Source organism: Colius striatus, chromosome 4, assembly GCF_028858725.1.
Source record: "Colius striatus isolate bColStr4 chromosome 4, bColStr4.1.hap1, whole genome shotgun sequence".
Taxonomy (NCBI): Eukaryota; Metazoa; Chordata; class Aves; order Coliiformes; family Coliidae; genus Colius; species Colius striatus.
In genome coordinates, this window is record NC_084762.1 from 91,761,111 (window position 1) to 91,767,110 (window position 6,000).

The following is a 6,000-nucleotide window of genomic DNA, read 5'->3' on the forward strand; positions in this document are numbered from 1 at the left end:
TCTCTTAATCTCTTTCATAGAATCATAGAATGATAAGGGTTGGAAGGGACCTTTAGAAATCACCTGTTCCAACTCATCTGCAAAAGCAGGTCCACCTGCTTGTCTGTGTTTAGTGCTCCTTGTTGCTCATATGAATGTGTATGAAAATATGCATATGAGTGTGTGTTTGTGTTCCTGTAAGAATAGTTTGGCTAAATTTGGCCCACAGACTGGTGGTATTACTTCCACTTACATCTCCTCAATGCCCTTCAGGAGGGTTTTATTCTCCTTTCATTACTTTGCACAGTGTTTTAACTTCATACTGCAGTACTGACACCTTAAGGTCCTGGTATGGTCTCTAATCCTAAACACTAAATACTCAGGGAGATCATAGCTTGACTTACCTGAAACAAAACAAGAAAGAGTGACAGCTTTTCTTCCATATTTAACCAACATGTTGATTCTTGTGTAGTAGATGCTGGATGGTTCAAGCAGTTACCTACATCAGCATACTCAGACAGTTGGAGCCTTTAGCCTCCTTTCCTGCAAACTGTCTCATTGAGTAAATTCACGTTGCTATGGAAACACAATACCTGGCATATGAAGAGTGTTGTTGAGGAAAAAAGAAAACAAAAACAACCCATACATTCCTTTAAAGTTCCCCAGGGTTGATAATTCCCTTAAGGGACTATCTGCTGTAGCAATATCTCTGACCTGTAGTTATGTCGAATTCCCTACAGGAATAACAGGACTGGATGTTCTCTTGCTGAGCCCCCACAGGCCGTTTTTCCTTCCATTTTTTTAGAATTGGATCTTCTTGCTAGACTTTTAGGATGTTGAAGTCATTGACTACAGACACTCTACCCTAAAGCACATTTCTTTCTACAAACTTAACACGTCCATGGGCAGAGACTCCCAAATTACTTGTTTGCTGATAGTTATCAAACATGATGTAGATGTAGTGAAAACATAGAAGAACTTGCAGCTACCACCCTTCATTCTCATACCTACATCTCGGAGCATATTCTTATTTTGTTTCATCAAGAAAAACTTTACCATACCTCCAATCACCCATGCAGTGCACTAAAGATGCACCAGGAGAGAATGTTTATCAAAGCTGAACAGAAGATGATGTAAAGTTCTGGAGAAACAACAACAGACTTCTCTTAGAGTAACATAGAAATATTACAGGAAGCACAATGCAAGCTTGGGATCCAGAAAGCTGCTGAGACATTAATGTAGGACAATGAAAGGATTATGCTGAAGTCCTCAAAATATTAGAAATTTACCTTAATACTTCTGTTTACACATTGGTAGTGGATTAAAGGCTGAACTATTTCATTCTTCCTTATGAAAATTGCATGCATTTGTATTCATTGTGTTTCATCGAGAGCAGACATGGAAATAACTTTAGACTTGTTTAAGAATATGCAGTAAGCCAGTGGCATAGCTAGGAGTGCAATTTTAGTATCAATACTATACCAACAGACACCCAAGCCTGGGCTAGCAGCTGTGTGGAAACATACCATGTGCTTTGTTCAAAGAGTTTCCACTGATTTTGTTATCTGACTAAAGGCTAAATAAATGAAAGATAAGAACCTGTCAAGGATCAAATAATCAATGACAGGTGAAGGAACACTAGTAACTTAATCAGTTAAAACCTAATCAGTGAAAGTCAGAGCACTGAAGCAGCTGCTCTTCACACTATCAAGGGATTGTCCTGCTGTGGAAGATACCACGAGGAGCCAGGTAAAGATGATTCCTCCCTAGAAAGTCATACAGGTATTATTGTCTAAAGTGGTTGTCACCTTGAGGAAATGTTGCTTTATCTGAGGTTTCCTAATAGAAGTACTGAACATCTGTTTATTTCCAAAATCTCTAATTGGCTTCATCAAATGGTACCAGCTGACTGTGGTGACATAAAGTTTAATGTATGATTGGATCATTCTGCATAGCAGGCAGCCAGGACTGAAAAATTTTGATACATGGCTTGGAGCTCACTCAAATATGAAGACTTCTCTCCACCTTCTCTATTTTTAAATCTTAAAATTATCCATGGCAAATTTTACAAATGACTATTTTTTCTGAGTTTCCTGGTTTTCTTAATGTAAATGTATTTATGTCTACTGAGAGAAAGAATTGTATTTTATCCTTGGGGCATCCTTTTTTTCTAGCAACAGGACAAGGGGTAATGGGATGAAGCTGGAACACAAAAAGTTGAATTTAAATATAAGAAAAACTATTTCACTGTTGAGGTGAGGGAGCCCTGGCACAGGCTGCCCAGGGAGGGTGTGGAGGCTCCTTCCTTGGAGGTGTTCAAGACCCACCTGGACACATTCCTGTGTAATGTGATCTAGGTGGACCTGCTTCTGCAGGGGGTTGGACTAGACGATCTCAAAGGTCCCTTCCAATCCCTACCATTCTGTTATTCTATGAAACTGCACTAGACATTCAGCATCTTCACTGTCCCCAGTAGCTACACATAACTCTCAGGGAATTGCCTGAGCTGAAAAGATGAGCACCAATATTAATTTCAGTTCTAGAGGCAGATATCAATGAGCTAGAGCCTGACTTTGCACCGATGGTTTAGAGAAAAACGTTGCTGTGGATGGAGTTGTTCAATTCACTCTTTCAATAATGTTTATTGATACAAATCCATGAGTTAACAAAGTTCAATGGGAAATGGTGGTTTAACAAGATTCAGCTACAAGGTACACTTGATTACTTACTCTGTAGACAACAGTCAGACAAAACTGTCAGGGAGAGCTTCTTGTTGAGTCATGAGGTCACTGCCTTTGGCTCAGAAGTTATCACATTCCAATTATAAAATATTTGTACGTATATATGTATTACAATTATCTGGTTGTGGTGATATTTCAGAATTCTGCACTTGTTTCTTTCAAGTGGAGTGTTACTTGAGTGTTACTGAGTGTTACGAGTTTAGGATTCGGTTCAGACCATCCTGAAGCAGGCATCAAGGTTCGGCCACTTCTGTGTTATCAAACAAGATAGAAAATGATTGTTTGTCCCTGCATAACTTGAGATTAAAAAAGTCACAAATAAAGACTGAAAAAATGAATATGTATCTAATTGAGGATTAATGAAGGATACTGCTTCTGATTATGAGACTAATATTTCCCTGGAGCAGCCACTAAGTCATTATAGGAAAACAGAACATCTGCCAAGATAGAGCTCCATCCTGTTGTGGCCACTTTGCATTGTGTGTTAAGTTGGAAAGGTATAATGGGAGGATTTGAATAGGAGACAAGCAGTCATAGTGAGAAAATAATGAGACTAATGGTTTAACATAAACACTAGTACATCCCATGGACAAACTTCTTTTGGTGGATAGGGATATTTAGTGTGGCCTAATCTGCAGTTAAGTCTTATCACCTCTTTTAGATGAAGTTGGTGACTGGCAACACATTTTGAATGATAGTACATATAGGGGCAAAAAAGTGCATCTCAGCAGGATTGCTCTGACCTACATTTGAAGGTTCAGCTTGAGTTTTCCTAATTAATCATTGTTATTTCATTCTGTAAATCTCCTTCATCCATCAAGATTTCTCTTGACAGATCTTCACTTGAAGGTAGGAAATAAGGATAAAGAGAGCTTTCTGGGCTGCATCAAAAGAAGTATGGCCAGCAGGTCAAAGGAGATGATTCTCTCCCTCTGCTCCACTCTCTTGAGACCCCACCTGCAGTACTGCATCCAGCTTGGAGGCTCTCAACATTAGGCCATGAACCTGTTGGAGCAGGTTCAGATGAGGGCCACAAAAATCAGAGGGCTGGAGCACCCCTCCTGTGAAGACAGGTTGAGAGTTTGAATTGTTCAGCCTGGAGAAGAGAAGGCTCCAGAGAGACCTATAACACCCTTCCAGTACCTAAAGGGTCCAAAAAGAAAGCTGGAGAGGGACTTTTTACAAGGTCATGACAGGACAAGAGTTAATGGCTTTAAACTGAAAAAGGAGGTATTTAGATTAGATGTAAAGAAGTTCCTTACTATGCAGGTGATGAGGCACTGACACAGGCTGCCTAGAGAGGCTGTGATGCCTCATTCCTGGACGTGTTCAATGCCAGGTTGGATAGGGCTTGGAGTAACCTGATCTACAGAAACATTTCCCCATCCACAGAAAAGGAGCTGGATTAGACTGTATTTAAAAGTCTTTTCCAAGCCATTCTATGATGCTGTATTTCTATGAAATCTGATTCTGGCAGGTCCTTCCTTTAATTCTTCCTTTAGAAAGTTTCTCTCTGCAAAACTCATTTATTGTAGTTAGTGAGAATTCTGTAGCCCACCATAACAAACAGGCAAGAAAGTGAAGAAAATCCCAACAACCTGATCAACATCTTTCTTGTAACCATTTGTTTTCTAACAGATTTCTCCCAGTCCCTTGGGAAATAAAGCATCCATAGTACCAGCCCACCTACTATATTGACGTATTTCAATTCTTCATTTCAGCACTTTGTCTGACTTGCCAAAAAAGCAATTTGTCTGCAAGCTTCATCTGCCATAGAAGCACCTTTTCCCCTACTCCATCTATTCTTGTTCTGTATTCATTTGCTACTACTCTTTGTCAAAAGGTTTTTTTCCTTGTGCCCACTTATTTCTCATGTGCCTAGGTGACAGACTTTCAGGCACAGTTCACACTCCTCTCGGTACAACTTAACTCTTATCCTAAAGCAGATTATTTAGTAAATCCATCAAAATAAAATAAACAGTAATGACAGGTCATTCTAAGGGTGATTCCCACTCCTAAAGCAAAGTAGAAGTCCAGACAGCCTCTTACTGATCTTGAGAAAAGAGAAATCATATTTAGTGGTGATGGATTGCTATTGGTTTCACCTACCCTGGAGGGGAAACTTTCAGGTAATAGTAATGGATATTCATTGCTGTATTTACATTCTTGTATTGTTGATTTTCTGAAGTTACTTATGATGGCATAGATGCTTCTTACAGAACTGCTCATTTCTCTTTATTTGTGACTTAGCGAACGGTGTGAGTCAGTTTCTATAAAAGAGAAGCAGGTTGACTCAAAGCAGTACACACAAAAGTAAGATACCATCTTAGAGAGACTTCCAGGACAGGAACATTGTTGCAAGAAGGGCATATAGGATTGAGTAAATAATTAAAGAGAGTAAAGTTTATTGTCCAGTTACCTGAAATTGAGGACACAGATATGCAGTAACCTTTGGCCATAATGGATGCAAAGAGCAGTGAAAGGGTTTACTCTGAGTAATAGCTCTTTAGAGTATGAGCTGCTCCACTTGACTTTTTGGGTTCCCTGAGATTCACATATAGCTAGAGATGGGGTACAAGGATGAAAGGGAAGAAATTAAGAGTGTATTAGGAAGTCATTGCTAAACCATTGGGTAGTCAGGGTGACCAGGATGAGCATGAGCCAGCAATGTGCCCTCATGGTCAAGACCACTGGCATCCTGGAGTGTATTACAAGGTCTGTGATTAGTAGGTTGAGAGAAATTCTTCTCCCCCTCTACTCTGCCCTTGTGAGACCACAACTGGAATCTTGTGCCCCTCATTTCAAGGACAGGGAGCTCCTGGAGAGTTCATTAATGGGACACCAAGATGATGGAGTGGAGCATCTCCCTTATGATGAAAGACTGAAGGAGCTGGAGCTCTTCAGCTTGGAGGAGACTGAGGGGTGACCACAGTAACGTTTACAAATGCATAAAGGGTTAGTGTCAGGAGGATGGAGTCAGGCTGTTGTCAATGATGGTCAATGATAGGACAAGGGGTATACGCTAGAACATAAGTGGTCCCTAAGAAGTACAAGGAAAAATTTCTTCACTGTGAGGGCGACAGAGCACTGGAAGGGGCTGCCCACCTGGATCATTGAGTCTCCTTCTCTGGGGACATTCCAAACCCACCTGGACAAGTTACTAGGTGGTCCTGCTCTGGCAGGGGGCGTGGACTGGATGATCTTTTGAGGTCCCTTATAGCCCTTGAGATTCTATGATTCTGTGTATTGATGAGGTGACATCAAGGATGGAGACTGGTAG